General features: G+C 37.9%; 1 protein-coding gene across 1 annotated transcript in view; it reads right to left on the bottom strand.

The window, feature by feature from the left end:
- The window catches only part of Glurb (metabotropic glutamate receptor B), a 259,577-nt gene that overhangs the window by 43,176 nt on the left and 198,252 nt on the right, over nucleotides 1–18,149 (bottom strand). The window lies entirely within an intron of this gene.

Here is an 18,149-nt window from a genome sequence, read left to right on the forward strand (position 1 = left end):
AGAGAGAGAGAGAGAGAGAGAGAGAGAGAGAGAGAGAGAGAGAGAGAGAGAGAGAGAGAGAGAGAGAGAGAGAGAGAGAGAGAGAGCAAGAGAGAGAGAGAGAGCAAACGGAGTCGTTCGGTCGTAGCAAGTCCTCGTTCGGCGGGAAAATGGTTCGTTTAAAACGTCGATGAAATAAGAAGAATCTACTTTCAGTCATCTGTAAATTATTTACCCTATTGTTCGAAAATATTCGAACGTTTGTAGGGTTTTTTCCGAGTGCGAAAGGTAGAATAATCGTAAGTCTTAACCCTTTGCACTCGAGTGGTGATTTTGAGACACCGCTAAAATTGTTCCATCACATTCCTAGATAATTTTTAAACCAACAAAGCTTAAATTTGAAAAACTATTAAATCGTGACAGTGTTAGACTAATATACAAGAGTCATTTTCGTGTACATAAAAGAGTAACTTGTTACTTGTTACTGTTATTGTTATCCAATGTTACTTATTGCCATTTATTATATCGCCGCGGAGTTGCGTAGTATTAATATGTAATATATTAATTACAATATTTCCCAACAATAATCCCTACAGATTTTTTACTCTAACATCTTAAAAAAACCGAATTAAACAAGCAAGCTATTGCCAACCCATATAAAGAGAATAAATATTTATTTGAGAATGATTGACGGCAATGACATAATAATATGTTATTTTATTACGACCAACGTCGGTGAAAGATATATCATTCATTTCGGTAGCTAAATTTCAACTGAGTGAATGAATGAGAAGACTATTATTATGGGTATTGTGTTATTTTGTAAAATATTCTGAGGATTCGTTCAAAAATGGCTGGTACAATGGGAATAATGGATAATGGTATTTTAATATCTGATATATTATGTACAATATATTGTATCAAATTTGTGCGATGGGTTTCGACATGGACATTTTTCGGCAGCAAACGAAACAGTCAGGCTATTGTTATTTCATGAAATACTGTCGAAAATTCGGACGGAAAAATTGGCCGCGTTCGATGTTATAATACCTTCGCGGCTGTCAGCTGCCGTAACGTTTGCTCATTTAGGGTAGATTTTGCGGCGGGGCGCAGCCTTCCGAAAACCGGAGTCAGACACCCTACGCTTGATTTCACTTCTCTGACACTTCGCGATAGTTAAGTAGAACGCTCGTGTATATGTTTTCCCTATTAGCTCGGAAATCCTATGACCGATATGGATCAAACTTTGCGAAGTTACCCTCCGGTACTCTGGCTGAACACATAAGCCACCATGAGACCTTAGAACCTACGCTTTTACCCTGGTTATGGTTACGTGGTTACCGTCATTGTTCGACGGTAATGGCAGTTCCCGTAGTCTGGGACGCGTTCGTTCCGCGGAGGGAGAAACGTGAAGAAATAAGCATGGAGTATATGAAAATAAAACGAAAGAAACGTAATGAAATTATTTACTAAAATTGTTTTATCCATGGACTAAGTATAAATTTTCCCTTCCACGTCGATGATATCAGTAAGTCCAAAATAAGAGACTATACGCACTGGAATCTTTGTAAAAATTGTATATAAATTTTAAAAATGTATTCAAATATACCAGTCGAGATCATAAAATTTAACTATCGCTTATTTTGCAATAAAGAAGCAAAAATTTGGCGTTAAACAAGTTTTCTAAACGCATAAAGGACCTCTAGCAGTATTGAAGTTTTAAATTCTAAATTTTGGAGCTACCAAAAAAGTTCTGTAATCTTTTTCTAAGGACAATCCAGGAAGTAATTAACAAATTTCACAACGAGCGCAAACATTCCGTGGCACGTGTGGAGAATTGAATTTTTCACCGCGCAACGTTTACACAAGCCGAGCGAAGCGCAGCGACGGCCGGAGAATTTTCCACCAAAAATCTTCTGTTCCTATTCCGCTTATTTTTGGTCCATTTTCTGCGAATTCTCTGACGAGACCTGATAATCTGTATACTTTCCTATCGGCATTGGAACGCGTTTGGTAGTAATCGCGATCAGTTCGTCGCGGGAGGGACGCTCGAGCGTCGGGACGTTTGCATTTTTACCGACCGTGTCGCATCCCGAGGTCGCTGCGAAATTGCGAATCTCTTTGTGAGGAGACGGGAACGACGTTATCGTTAATTGAAACGGACCGGCTGCGTCCAAACCGCGCGAAATTGCAGGCTCGGCCCCGGATACCTCGATAAAAGCGAAATAGAGGAGCCCCGCACTCGGCACCGTCGCCTCTCCACGGCCGATCGCGAAACGATAGTTTTTAGGATACTAATGCTTACGTCCGCGCGAGAAGATAGCTTTGACGCCTGCTTTTACTAGTCAGCGGACTTCCGAGAGTTCCACTCGCCCGACTATATGATTTCGCGAGTGCTGCATTATGTATTTCTTTTATCGTCACGGCTCACTGAAAACTCTGACACTTATTTTCCTACAAAGTGTTCGTCATTATTGTCTGAGAACGTAAAAATATATTCTTCTGAGAATATTAATTTCCTGAGACGTATTATCAAGGGTATATTATTTGTTCATGGAAATAGGATGTGTTCATATGTATTGATTATATTGTTTATATATATATAATCCTATCAATAGGATTTGTTCATAAAAATATTAATAGTGTAAGAATGATGTTTTTTATTTTTGAAGTTAGAACGTGTGTCTGAAATTGAATAGAACTCTGAGAATTTTATTATTCATATTTCCAAGCAGAATGTGAGTTTAAGTATCTAATTATAATACTGTTTATTTTTCTGTCCAAGGTGTAATAGTAATCTCAAAATAATTTTACTTACTTTAGTTGAAAGTATGTACATTAAGTGCATTAAATGCAGATTTATTTTTGAATTTGCGACGTATGTCTGAGACTTAATAGTGCTTCAAGAATTTTATCATTAATTTTATTATTGACATTAAGTACTTAATAATTATGTTATTTATTTTTCTAATTAAAAGACATAAATGATATACCGTCCATCGAGTATCCGAGAATTATAAATTCTGTGTACATATATCATTTACAATTTTGTTCGCCAATTTTCCCAGCATAGTTAATTTACCTTGAGACAGCACTTTCCCATAGATAAAAGCACGCGGAAATTTAAATGAACCTCCCGAAATTACACGCTTAAACAGCAACATTTGCATTCCGAATGCAAATGGACCCGATCTCTCCAAGTGTTAACCCTTTCGGTAAGGTACACATGTCCGCGACTCACGCGACATTATACGCTAGGCCTGACTATCCGACGCACGATAATATCCTACCTGCGCACCGTGCAAAAATATCTCGCATTCTCCGTATACGTCGCATAATACAATTCCAACGAAATACAAGCGGAGAATTCGCGGAATCTCGAACCGGTCTCTGTAGCCGACAATGAAAAATAGAGACGCCCCTACCGAGGCGGAATGAAATCCCATTCCCCCCCCCCCCCCGCCGTTTCGTTTCGGCGAAAAACCACAAATTGTTAATATTTGCATTGGTAGCCTGGATATCGTTTTGTCTATTAAGCCCCTCCCGCAAGGGTGAACTGTACCGCGAAATTGACCCGGCCGTGTCGGGCGCGACATGGATCCGCGTTCACGGTGGGTAATTTTGCCTTCCATTTTGTTGCGTGCCACACGAGGAAGCAAAATCGATGCCGGGGCTTTCAATTGAAAAAAAAAGTGCCGTGATCAATGGACCGTTCCCCGGACCGGAACTCCGAGATCCGTGAGATATCGTTCCCCCCGTTGAGCACACCGCCGTGTAACATTAGAAAAATTAAACCCTCCCTTGCACCAGATAATCGCGGGACCGTTCGTCGATTAGGATTTAGTTCTCGGGGGGAAACAAATGACCGATTTAAAGTCGGCCGGCTTTTACCTCGTTACGCGGTTCGCCTATTCCTTTAGCGCTCGAGGATTATGTTCAGTCTTGGTAGTATATTTCAGTGTTTGTCTTCCCCTTTTTACATTGCACGCACTGTTTATAGGAATTCGATCTAGCTCAATAGTATTACACGAACTATTCTTCACGTTCTACGAATTTAATCGCATATCAGTTTTTTTACTGTGTATACTTGATTAATTTGTCTGATCATGGTTGGATGCCTCTACTTCGTATTTTCAATTGAAAATGAGAAAGATAGGTAAATATATTTTTCTATGACTAAGGAAATTTTTTCTATAACATTGTCAAGTACGCGTATTATTTAAACTGTCAATTGTGTCTGACCATTAATGACTATTTCTACTAAATAGTTTGTAAACAGATATAAAACAAAAAAGAACTAAGGAAGTTCACTCGATCGAAGGTTTGCTGTTGACGAAATAAATTCTCGAAGCTCATTGTGTACGTGTGACATTAACCACCTCCGACCATTACACACTGTTTCTACGCGACATGCTTTAATTAAACTTAAGTGGAAAGTATACGGTATCACTTTTTCGTGCCAAGATTCGTTGCCGAGGAAATGAATTGCGGAAGCTCGTCGAGCTGTCGCGTCTGCCAACTACCGCACGCGTCTACTTAACTGTACACAAGGAAGAATACAAATAGAAAGTATGAAAATATATCCTCGCAGAGAGGTACGTTGTATGGGAAATAAATTTTAGCAACTCAACGATACCCGTGAAATTTAATTACCAGCTTGTCTGACCCGCGCTGGTTGATTTTACTTAACTTTTTACGCGTTCAAATGAAATAAAAGAAGATATAAACTGAAGATGTAAACTGAAAAATATCTTTAGAATGTGCCTGATTGTTATTAATTTCTCTGACCTAAGTTCGATTTTTCTACTTTATAGTTTACGAGAAAGGATAATATTTAAAAGCAAATTAATTATGCAAGCTCCCCAGATTTTGAAACTGTTTGATCAATGCGTCCGATCACCGCTTATTGTTTCGAATTTCTCTTGAAAATAGAAACTCTCTGTTTACAACGAACGTAATACGTGGCGCATCGTTGTCTGTACTACATTCATCTATTAGGGGAAGTTAGAACACGTTATCGTTGAAGCAATTATGATCCCATGCCGCTCGAGGGACGGGTTATTTGCAGCGGGCATTCGAGACGTGATAACATGCAGTCTGCGTCCAGGACAGTCTCATCAAGCCGGCAATTCATCGAACAATAATAGCATTTCACAGCCATAGTACCATCGATCTACTGAATTATGCCAAGTTACACCTACAACATATCCGACCCTTCAACTACCAGTGTTGTTCATATTAAGTGTAACGAGGTGACCGTTGATCGAAATAACCGAAACTGGCGTAGCAGTAGTCATACTAATTGCATGCAATAATAATTACGCCCGTAAGAAAAACATGGTATAATAACGTATAGCGCGTATAAAGTATAACATAATTATTATATAATAATGGGATATAATTATAGTATAATAGTATAGTATAAATTAAATAAAACTAAGTGGCTCGTCTTTATTTGAATTCATGAATAAAATTAAGTTATAGGCGAACCGAAAGTAGAATATGAATAGTTAAAAATTAAAAATAAGATATTGAAGATAATGGTACTGTAATAAATTAAATAAATGTTGAGTACAAATGAAAAATATTTGTAATCGAAATTATTCTTCTACTAAATATATTGCATTCACTGTTTTTTAGTTAAGTGTATTTTAATCAGTCTATTAATGTTATAAGTTTAACACAGGCGTATTAAAACACCGGTAGCGGCAGGTATTGCGGTTGTTTCGAAATTTACGAGGAACTAGACGCGTCCTATTGGGAGCAAAAATTTAATAAAGCCCCGTACCGAGGGAAAACTCGATTGCGCAAAGAGGCGCGGCCCAAAATATTTCATTGAACGCATCGCCGGTTAGAAGACGTGTCCCGCCCGATACTTGATTAAAACGCGAAGCACCGGTCTATTATCCGTGCTAATAACAGCAACGGAAACTCCTGATTATGCCGGGAATTTTACCGGATTCATAACACGCACGTCTATTTAAAATCCACCGGCGTAACATGTTTAATAAAGTTTAATGAGCTTTTCAGTTCAGCTTTGAGCCTGACGCTGACTATCGTAAACAAGTTCCCCCCCTTTTGGCCTCACTCTTCTTGTAACCCAGATTGTGATAATTTAAAAATATGCTGCTGTTTTGTATATACATATTTTTTAAATTTCACGTAATTACAAGCATTGGCAAGCTCGACGCGGTATTCCGTCGGAAACTGGTTCGAGCCTTCGTTATTTCGATGCTTCGATATATTCGCAAACAGGCATAATGATTCGTATTTCCGTTGTGTATATCGCGCTAACGAAGCCCTATGTATACCTTTGCTGAAACTACAGAGGAAGAAAGTAACGAGAGAGATTTTCGCGTGAATTATTTATACGAACGGTACGGCAAATACTGAAATTCATATTGTTCGAGCAATATTGAATTCGTTTGAGTATTTGGGGAAACTTTGAAATACGATGACAGTATTATGAAAGCGATAATTTTGAAGTAATACGATTTAATATTTAGCTGAATTTCTCTGAATTTTTAAGACATTTTATTAATATTAGGTTGTCCTAATAACTGATAATTATTATTAATCGTTGTTGGAAGAAACGTTCTTATTTTTTTAAAGAGACTTAACCTTGTCATCAAGAACGTCTATCTTGTTCTACAGAAAATTTGAAAAGTGCCCAACATATTCTTCATTATAACTTGTTAATGTGACTGATCAATGCAAGCTATTTCTACTTAATGTTTCAAAATTTACGAATTGATTCTGGTGGTTTACTGAATTAATTTTACAATTTCGTCGAGTACACGTTTTATTCTTAATTAACCCCTTTGCACTATAAAAACGAGTCAGACTGATAAAAATTTCACACATAATCTACTAAATATGAATATTACTAATTTATTTCAAATCGAAACTAAATTTAATTCTTCTTTTATCAAAATACAGAAAGGAAAGTAAAGACAATGCATGAAATAGGAATTATCTAGTTCTATTAACACGTTGACGCCGGCATGGGCCACCGGTGGCCCATGCTTGTCTGTTCCATGGGGCGGCCTGACCCACCGGTGGCCCATGCTAGACTGTCCCATGGGGCGGCCTGACCCACCGATGGGCCACGTTTGTATATCAAAAAATACGTAGTACAAAATGTAATTTTATTGATTTAACATTATACATTAACATTTCTACCTTATAATCAAACATTGAACACAAGATACACAACTTATAATTTAATCAATACATTTAAAATATCTATTTATGTTTCCGATGCAATTTTTTAAAACATTTCAAACAAAGTGCCGGCTTATTCGGACAACTGCTACAAAAGGTCATTACTTTTTTTGTTTTGTTTGCGGCATACTGTATTCCTTTTAAGTTTGTTAAGCGTTTGTAACACTCTTTACATCTTTTCCTCATCTTCCTCGCGGATCCTTGGTATGAACTTAAAAAATGTTTTTTCCGTCTCCTTACTATTAGTTCTTCACTAGGGGGATTCTCAACACTTTCCAATAGAAAATCAATAATTTTTTCTCTAAATTTTAAAATTTTGTAACGTTTGGTTCCCCACTTTTTGTGGATGTACCACGCATTTACTAAAGAGGTCCCGCATATTAGCTCCATGACAACTTTTCGATACCATTTTACTGTTTTCCGTAAAGATTTATAATAGGAACACATCTGATCAGATATATCAACTCCCTTTTTCGCACTATTGTAAGAAAAAACGGTATCTGGTTTTAATTTATCACCTTTGCCACGAATAATAGCGCAATTGTGAGATTTCGAAGTGGTTAACATGCACAGGGGTCTTTTGTCGGTCCACTTCAAAAATTTCACGCCGTTCCGATTTTCAAGAGATATAATGTCGCCGCGTTTATGTTTTTGTTTTGCTTGCGGCGGTAGAAATTTTCTGTTCATTTTCACTGTACCGCAAATATATGTTCTCTTAGTGAGAAGTTCTTCGGCTAAAGGATCAAGCGACTGGCCACCGCGGGTCCTATCAGCAGGTTAGACCACCCGCGGGCCACGTCAGAATTTTGGAAATTCAGTCTATTCGAATCAGGTAGTGGGTATTAGAGCGCAAGCATTAAACAGTATAATTTGGTGCCACGCCGCCCCATGCAGCGGACCGCTAGTTGAAGCGCCGCCGCACGGAACGGACCGCGAATATCCGCGCCGGCGTCAACGTGTTAAAGAAAGTACTGAGAATAAATAAATGCTAATTAACACTGCATGAAAGGAATCATAGTGCAAGGGGTTAATATATCTGACAGTCACTTGCTATTTCTGCTTAATATTTAACGATTCATATATTCTGCCAATTGTCTCTTGCTTCGTAAAGTAATTTACGAAACTCATCCAGCAGAAGCTGTAATTAATTTAACTGGCCAATATATCTAACCCATCGCTAACCATTTCTACTTAACAGACTACAACCGAAGATAAATTCTGAAAGATAAGACCTGTTCTACCCAATAGAACCGCGTTGCCGACAGAATGAGAAAGAAGAGACGTCGGAGAGGAACGAGTAGAAAACAGCAACAAAGAGTTATGTCGCCATTAGTTCTCTTCGACGTTCATAGCTCTAAAAAGACAACAGCATGGAAGTGGTAAAGAAAGCAAGTCACTGTTAAAGAGCGTTAAAGGGAGAGGATGAAAGGACCCCCGGTTGGGCAACTGCACGGATTAGCCCGGCGCAATAGCAATAAGTGGTTTTACGTCGTCGGGATAGTGTATAGTCTCTCGTAGACGTTTTTGATCCGATGAGAATGAGCGAACCACCAATTACCGTAATTGGTTTCCACCGGGGGGAGACTGGGACAAGAAAGCCCGTAAAACTGTAATAGCGATATCATTAACGCAATAAACTTGTCCCTGTTATCTGGTTTGAATTGGAAACGCGGCGAGTTCGACTATAAATTGGAGCTACGACAAATAAGATCTCCTAGTTCGCGGGCTGAATGTTACCTTCAACTTAAGAAAATTACTTTTACTTCTCGATATTGAAACTTCGAAGTGACGGCAACAGGGATCTCGAGCGAATAAAACTGTGGATCATTGGTAACTTGAATTCACCTCTTTTAAATTACTCTGTTCGCGTCTTGAACTTTGTTATTATGTTTCTTACTCGAATTAGAATTCACCAGAATTTTGTTCTTACAGCATCTTGACCAAAATTGAATTTATTTAAGGCTTATTCATCCGAATATTGAAACATTGAATTTACTCGAATTTTCAAGTTCGAAGTAGAATTTATTTACACCCTAAATCTACCCGAACCATGTACTAATCGTAATATTGACGTCGCACCTGTATATCCTGACTGTACCTGAATATTTACCGCGATTAATCATTGGATTTAATCCAAAGCTGGGCCTAATTGAATCATGTATTCCCATCAGCCACAGTCGAACCAATTAGATCCGATGCGGACTTTATGGGTTTAAGAACCCACTCCCGGCCACAGTAATGAGAAAATAATTACACATAATTTCGGACACGTAAGATTTCCCGCTTTCACATTTTCTCTCCAAGCACCGACATCACGTATTAGAGGCTTTAACCGGCATTTAAGCGCTTCAATTACGAAGCAATTCCGCGTCCCTGATTGCTGTGAATTCAGATCTCGACGAAGCCGGGGAACGGTTGGGCGGGTAAAGATCCTCGCTTCCGATCCGGCCGACGCATTTTTTCTACAGTCGAGCGACGATTATACGGGACGCGGTTTACCGAACGCAAATATGACGGGATCGTTTACCGTGTATCTATTTCAATTATTACAAGGGAACGATTAATGTTATATATAAAATACAGTCAGTCCCATAAGTATTCGTACCCTCATTGCTTATAAGAGAAATCTGTTGAAATCAAGGGATGCATGTAAAATTTTGCAATAAACTTTTTATATGTGAATTTTATTTTATTTAATATGTGATTTTTTGATAAAATCTACACTGGTACGAATACCTTTGTGGACCGTTATTACGTACTGCGAGGAGTAAAATCAATATATTTTGTTATTAGTTAATCTATTTTGTTATAATTTGGTATAAATAAACTTTATACGTGTGTTCATTCATAATAAAAAGTTTATTGCAAAATCTTACATGCGTCCCTTTTATTCAACAAATTTCTCTTATTAGCAATGAGGGTACGAATACTTATGGGACTGACTGTATTCCAATTATTACAAGGGAACGATTAATGTTATATCGCGCGCCGTGCTGGCGCGCCTTTCGAAATTCCACCGTCCCGGTTAATCGCTATCGACAGTATCAAGATTTGGCCATTCTGATGAGTTACTATTTGATTATCGTGCATGCTCGCGGAATTTGGAAACGCGGGCGCAGGTAGTGCATGGTTTGCGGCATTTGTTATTCTCACGGGATCTATGGATCCGCGGTTATGTCGCCCGTAGAGCACGCAGCCGAATACGGAATAATTTCATTACATGAGTAAGCATCATTAGCTAAATTAAATGATCGTTCGGCCACTGTTCCACGGTACGCGGGGAATCAAATAAATCTAGTTGAATTCCATAATGTTGCTCCCTACGTATAACGCGTCCAATATTATCGACGAAGCCTCTTATTATAATTTGATAACGTGGCTCCGGTCTGACCGCGAAATCAAATCGAATATCAATATCGATAGTCGTAGTTATGTCATAATTTACAAGATGCCAGGCTCATTGTACTCTATTCTACTTCTGTTAATCTTTGGGTTATTAAAATTGGCATTAATTAAATTATGAAACTCGAGTCTGGTTACAAACGGTGCTATTCTATTTAAAATAATCTTATTTTAATGCAAGCACCGTCTGACCAATTGTGGTATAAATCTACTTAAACTTACGTATTATGTTAACATGATATTGACAGTCGGTCGAATAAAAGTAATTACTGTATTGAGAAATATTATTCAAATATGGAATATTGTTTAATATATATTCTCATAATATTATCTATTATTACCAATACATAATAAATTAATTATAAATAAGTATTTCTTCTTACTCAAGCGTTGAAATAATATTCGTATTGTCTGCAATATAACTTTTAATATCTCTGCTATTCGGTACTTATATTTGTCAAAGTTATTCCAAGCAGCATTTGATTCATTTAAAGAGAGAGTCTGACCAAATGCAAGTACAATCTCCTCAATCATAGTTCCATGTTCGTATATGTCAGCAGGAATAGAACTTCCGATTCGCTTATTGTCTTCGAAGATCCCATGCAAATTTAATCGATGGTTGTTGGGCTCAGATCCCAACGTCTGACCAGATACCGATACATTCTACTTAAATCGAACTCTCGCCGCGACTATTACGTTACAGTCGTCCATTACATTCTTGGAAGTCCCATCGACGCGATGGAATCTCGTACAAGTTCCACTTCCTGTTTACGGATCAACGTGTCCGACTTATATCTATGCTGTCCTACTTAAAGAAAATACAATGCGCAAATATTAGAGTTGCGATACGTGTCCTAGCCATTCGCAGTACAAATTTACACAAATGCTGCGATCAGGAATCCGTATTTTCCAATTAGATTATGGTCTTGCCTGGTACACGAACAGACATAAATTCAATTTGTTCGAGGATCCTGTCTGTCCAAAGGCAAACCCATTCTACTTAATCACAGTTCGACTGGCTTATCGTCTTCCAAGATCTCTTGCAAACGCAATCGACTGTTTCTACCGATGTCTGACTATTGGTTGGTGTATTATACTTGATAGAATTATTTTATTGATAAGGTTATGTAGAAAATTCGATTTTTGTCGTACTTAACACTTTGGCTGTCATGTTAGTAATCTTAAAAATTTTATAAAATCAAAGTGATTTATTTAAATAAATAAGAATTGAATAGTTAAGTTCTAGGCATTAATAAAATTAGGAAAATAGAATGAATTAGTATAAAAATTAATTTTCAAGTATTAGCGAATAATTCAATCGTTTATATGCGGGTGACGCGATAGTCAAAGTTTGAAATATTTTTATTTCGTGTAAAGATTGACAGTTTATTAATACTATGCCATCCGACGTTACCATAGTGACATATAACCTTGGCATAATGCGAAAATATATAGGTCAAACAAATTTTATATTTATCTACATATATATAATTTCGAAATTTTATGAAAACTGGGAGGCAGGATTGAAAACTCATGAGAATTAGCAATGAATTAGTAAAACTTGACAATTTTTAATTTGCCGATAAAAGCAACAAGTTAACTAATCTAAATCAGTGCTGCCAGCGCCAAGCGAAAAAGTTTTTACAAGATGTGTGGACGGCGAAGTGTTAACAATAGTTAAAATCATTGTTTTATAGGACGTTGATCTTTAAATATATTACCAAATACAGAAAATGAAAGTGGACACTTTATTTCGACAAAATTAGTTGCCTCCAGGATGATTTATTGATGAGGTGAGGTTTTCATTGTCTGACCAGGGGCTGAGAACACTCTACTCGTCCGTCGCTCGAGAGCACAGAGAAGCCCTATTTAGCATTTGTTAGTCGAGTCTGTCGAACAGGTCGGTTCTTCCACGCCGCGCTAATTAAAACGATTCAATCCGAAGTTTCGGGAATAAGCAGACGGGAAGTTTTTAAGCAGTTACTTCGCCGGTAATCCTCATCGTAAATGGTGATGCGCGCTTCCGCGTGCTCCCCCTGTACATAGCAGAGGCTAAGTTTGTTGGGGGAAGTTCAGCGGCGGCGGCGGTGGTGGCGGCGGCGGGGGGTCAAACGCGTCAGTTTAATAAGAAACTTAAATCCACCAAAGGCGGAAGTTTGCGTCATCCTTGGGCTGACCTCTTTCTCACATACCGTCGACGGCGGCGGGAACAGGGCGGCCGATAAATTCTTGGCAGTCACGGATTTCCTTAAGTCTCCGGGCGAAGGTGAACCGTGCATGGCTACATCGTGCGTTCATCCTTTTTTGTTTTCTAACCGGCGGGTTCTTTACTGGATACCTGGCGCAACGTTTTACCGCGGAATAAAATTTTAGCTCATCCTCGTTCAAGAATAATGCTATTTACGGCCTGCCGAAACGGTGCGTGTAAGAAAAGCGTCCCTTACGTTCTGAAAAATCCTCCAGAATTTATGCAATCTTTTAGGAAATTATGGACCACTATCATCTTAAATTCCCAAGGCTGTTGGTATTAAACATGTTATTTATAAAAATTGTAATGGCGCAATGTGTTAGCGATTAGCAATATCAGGTGGTTAATGACACTCTTTACTTCAACTATTTAATTTCTATCTCGTCCATCTATATTAATTTATAATATTCTGCTTCTGATATTGTTAACTATTATTTTCTCGTATCAATATTATTATAACCGTGAAAGTTCATAGGTCGAGTAGTATTGGTCAAATAATACTCGCATATAATATATTAACAAATTAAAAAGTAACAGAAGGTTCGATAAAAGTTTGCAGACATCCATAATAATTACGTTTGTTGCATTCGCGCAGATACGGTAAAATTGCATTGTTCACCGTGTCCACGCTCCGACGATCTCAATTCAACAATCAGCTAACGACTTCCCTGTTAGAAAGCATGGTCCAACAGCTGGATGGATTTAATTGAGAATTCTTTTCTGCGAGGGAAGAGACGAACTGCACTTTTTTTTTGCACGCCGGAATAATAATTCGTTCCCCGATGACAATCGTCTTTCGTTTCGCAAGCCTCCGCGAAGCTGATAAACGGCTCTTGGGGAAACTTTTCGAGTCGCAAGCTTTCCGTTCCGTTCCGTTCCGTTTATGAACTCCGGCTTTCCGCCGAAACGAACAGAGTCTTCGAGCTGTCGGAAATAACGATCCGAAATTAAATCCGCGACGACTCCGCTTTAGATTTATATTTCATCCGTAGCCAACTTTCCTCCTCCGCGGATCCGCGGAGGAGTCTTTTAGAAGCTTAGTACTTTCCCCGTTTTCTGCGATCCGAGACCGTCGAGTGTTCAGTATCGGGAAAGAAGTCGCGACTCTCCTCTCCTCGCCGATAAAAGAATTCCACGAGAGGCTCCTCCGCGCGGTATTATTCCATTCCCTTGTTCTGATATTCGCAATTTATCCCGATGAAATTTCTGCCGTTCTACCGACCGCGCTGTCTGCATCGAGCTTTGTGCCAGAGTTTTAAAAAATTGCGACGCTTCGCCGCGACGATATTGCGGTGATGGGGTGACTTCGATTTTTCGGAAAGAATGCTGCGGTTATTTTTTAACAAAATCTATTGTGTCTTTATTTCGACTCTTCAAGCTTTAATTTAAGCTGAGTTGCATTGAAAATGTTTCACAAACATACAACTTAAAATCGATTAATAGTCGTCCTGTAAAATGGAGACATTTTGCTTGGAGTCGTCGATTATATTTTCGAATTTCCAAAACGATAATTTTTTAATACAATCTACTGCATCCTAAATCAGCCATTTTCAACTTAAATACAGGCGATGTTATGTTAATCCCCTCTAAGAATTTTCTATACACATCGTAACAACAAAGCACCGAATAAAAGTCTCGAGAAAATGAACTCGTCGACGCGCGATGCCAACAAGAGTGACAACTGTTTCCGCGTACATACGATGAAATGGTATAACGCGGCACCCAATGACCTTTTCAAATAATTGGGATAATAAGAAACGTTGGAATTAAAACTGTACTAAACTCTTTATTTAAATAACACTTAATATTTAACGGCGATTGATTCTGAGTAAGCGTAAAGTGTAAAGTGTGTTTTGACTGGAGATTGTGTTGCGAGAGTGTCGAGTGAGTTGCTATTTGCTCCGAGGTAAATTCGGTATGGGCGTGCATTTTTGACGGAACTAGCGGATTTGTTGATGATGGATTTCTAAAATGAGAGAGGGGAATGGTTGTCCTGCATGATTGGTTAAATGACAGAGTAGAGACAAAAAATAGGTGATGAGGTAGACGGAAAAGGAAAGAAGGAAGAAGTGATCGTCCAGAGTACTGGTCACCTCCAGGTATGAACCGTACCCCGGAACGGTACGCACGTGCGATCCGCATGTCTCGAGATTTGACCGTAGCAGGCAGTAAACCCGGAAAAATACCTCGACTTGCACAGGACATACGAAATGAAAGTTTTGTAAACGCGGTAGTAGCCTAACAGTTGGTGAGCAGCTGCTGGTCATAATGTAATAAAGAGATAAAAATTTATTTGAAGTAACGACTTTTCAGAGAACTGCATGCTACGGATGGATTTGTATTGACCAGGTCCTATAATAGTATTTTGAAGCGAAACAACAACAAAGACTTGAATAAAATCAGATATACCGACGAGCGTTTCGTCCATGACCTATTTAAAAAATATTCGAACGTTGTGTAGGTGCTAGAGGGAAAAATCGAAAGCGAACGCCGTTGACTGGCACTTCCTGCGAGCAACGATCCAGTTTCTTTTATTTGTTGCTCCCTGGCGCGCGTTTTCGACGCTACGCGCGAAACCATCGAACGCGGCATCGCTCACGCAAAGTCGTATCGTTCGTCGACGCAATCGAGCCATTAGCATAGCCGGAAGTATTTCAGCGTGCGGCGCACAACGAGCCGGAAAATGAACTCGGGCGCGCGCTACGCAACGGGTAGCTGCTAGTTGCCGGAGAAATGTCGCAGTTCCGTCGGTGAGATATCAGCGTCGTCAGCTCAGGTAGATTTTCCGGAAGGTCGAATTGGATCGCGGGAGAGTTCTGTAACTACGGGGAAAGTGATAAAAGACACGGAATTTCGATTTCGATTCAGTTTTTACGTCTCGGGGACCGTGCGATGTAACTGGATCCTCATCCTCGTGCAGCTCCTCCGGACATTTTATTCGCCTGCCTCTCTGTAATTTTCCTCTTTCGCAGCTGACTCGGCGAGCTAAATTATTGCGCAAACTGATCGCGATTCTCAGCAATTTCTATCATAAATTTCCTTTACGCTTGTTCATCAGATATTTTATGTAGCAGCAGTTACGTTTGCTAGCTGTTTTATTTGTTAAACATTTGAACTGTTAGTAATCTTATTTGTCAGTAATTCCACTTGATACTGCATTTAATTATTAGCTATTTTATTTATTAGCAGTTTCATCTATTAGAAATTTCATTTATAAATAATTCAAGTTGACAGCGAATTTAATTATTGGCTATTTTATTTATTAGCAATTTTTTACTTAGCACTTTTATTTAAAATTTATTAGGTTGGTGAATATGAAATGTCGGATGTTTACGTAAATATATAAAACTGTATATCTTTTTTCAAAAGCTGTTGATTTAATCAAAATATGCCCCGTTTGCTTTACTACACCCTTTTCAACAAGATATCAATACAGAATGCCTGTCTTAAACAAATTCTGATCTTTCGAATTAATAAACTCTGATATGGAATATTTCAGAGTGTCTTCATTTATGTACTATTTAGCCGTAAAGCTCGGACAGATTTCGAGCAGTTTTAGGACAGCGTTGCCATTATACGTTGTTCGGCTGAAGAATGTGACAGCGACCTGTCATAAATAATGTCGGGATTAAGAGGAATAGAATGAACCCTAGCATGAAAAACGTAAACACTTGAGTTTTTCTTCTCTGACGTCAGCTCTCCGGTAAGACGTTGCCAGTAGGTTCGCCCTCGGCGCGTGGCTGTTCCATTACCCACCGCGCGAAGCATGTTGGACAGCTCTGAATTGTATGATTCCAAATTGAGACTAGTCACAACCATAATCACGCGCTCACATTTTACCGCGTTTTCGTAACTTCCCCATTACCTCTCGGACGTTAGAGACTATTAACCCTTTGCGCTCGAAGTCACTGCCACTGGAAATCTGAAATAAATCTCCTATATTTTATAAAATTTTATATTTTACTTCATTTAATTTCGCAATTGTTTTGTACGACGTATGTGTAGTTTTTGTGGGCTAAACAGTATGTAAATGGAGACAGTCTGAAAAATTCCATACTATAGTTTATTGATCCGAAAAATCAAAATTTCTTGAAGACAGACATTTATGAATTAAACTCGCGTTGGGAAAAGTGTATTGAAACAAATGTGGCACATTTTGATTAAATTAATAGCTTTTGAAAAAAGATATGCAGTTTTATATACTCGCTTAAAAATCCGACATTATGCACCAACCTAATATTTTATTGTCAAGGTTACGTCATGTCGCACAGATAAATCAAACAATAGGCAATTTTACAAAAATCTTCTTCTTAGTTTTATATTATCCACGTTCATTTTTCACCAACTGTCAACAATAATTTTTGTAAGTACTTGAATTATAGTAACTGCAGAAAAGTGTCTCGTTTTATATATTTCAATAATGAAATACATACTTGACTCTGGTAAACCATTTTGTTAATGATATACATTCGTCCTGTTATTCATCTGATCAATGAAATATTACACGCGTCTCGTCTCGGACGTCCGTTTTAACGATAATAGCATATTACCAAATAACACATTAGTGAAATGCATGTCGTGTCGCCAGTATAATAACTCAGGAACAACAGCAGATTATACAGGTAAACGAACATTTATATTAATCAGATATAAGTCATTGTATAATTTACCAGATCGCGAATCTCGCATTTATGACAAATACGAACAGAACAAATGCAGGACGATAAAAACGTCCAGAAAATCGTGTAACACTGTTTCATGTTCGATACATTAAAATTATTAAGGGTTGTTATTGCATATAAAAATCTGCAGTAGATTGTGAATTGCGACAGATTGTTGATTTTATACATTTATCACAGAAACAAATAAATCAAATGCGAAACGACATAGATATTTCCACTTTATTACAATATTTATTCAATATATGAAATATTTAATATATCACATATAAAATATTTATTTCCAATTCATTAGAATATAATGAAATTTCTATCCTATATAAAAATCATCAATTTAACTAATTACTAGATCGTAGATAGTTTGCATTTATAATTAAAATATAGACATATCATTTTCAACATATTGAAGATATTGTTACATTATTATTAGACCGCAGATTATATGCATTTAAAACACAAATTTAATGATATAATATATATTAATGAAATAATGAAAACAAATTAAAAATTTCAATTTATTAAAATTATTTAAGGAAAGAAACCATCTGCCATGTCTTGCAGTTAATGCAGGTCATTTTTATTTTGCACACAGATCCCCAGTCTAATTATTATCAAGC

Source organism: Augochlora pura, chromosome 3 (assembly GCF_028453695.1).
Source record: "Augochlora pura isolate Apur16 chromosome 3, APUR_v2.2.1, whole genome shotgun sequence".
Lineage (NCBI taxonomy): Eukaryota > Metazoa > Arthropoda > Insecta > Hymenoptera > Halictidae > Augochlora > Augochlora pura.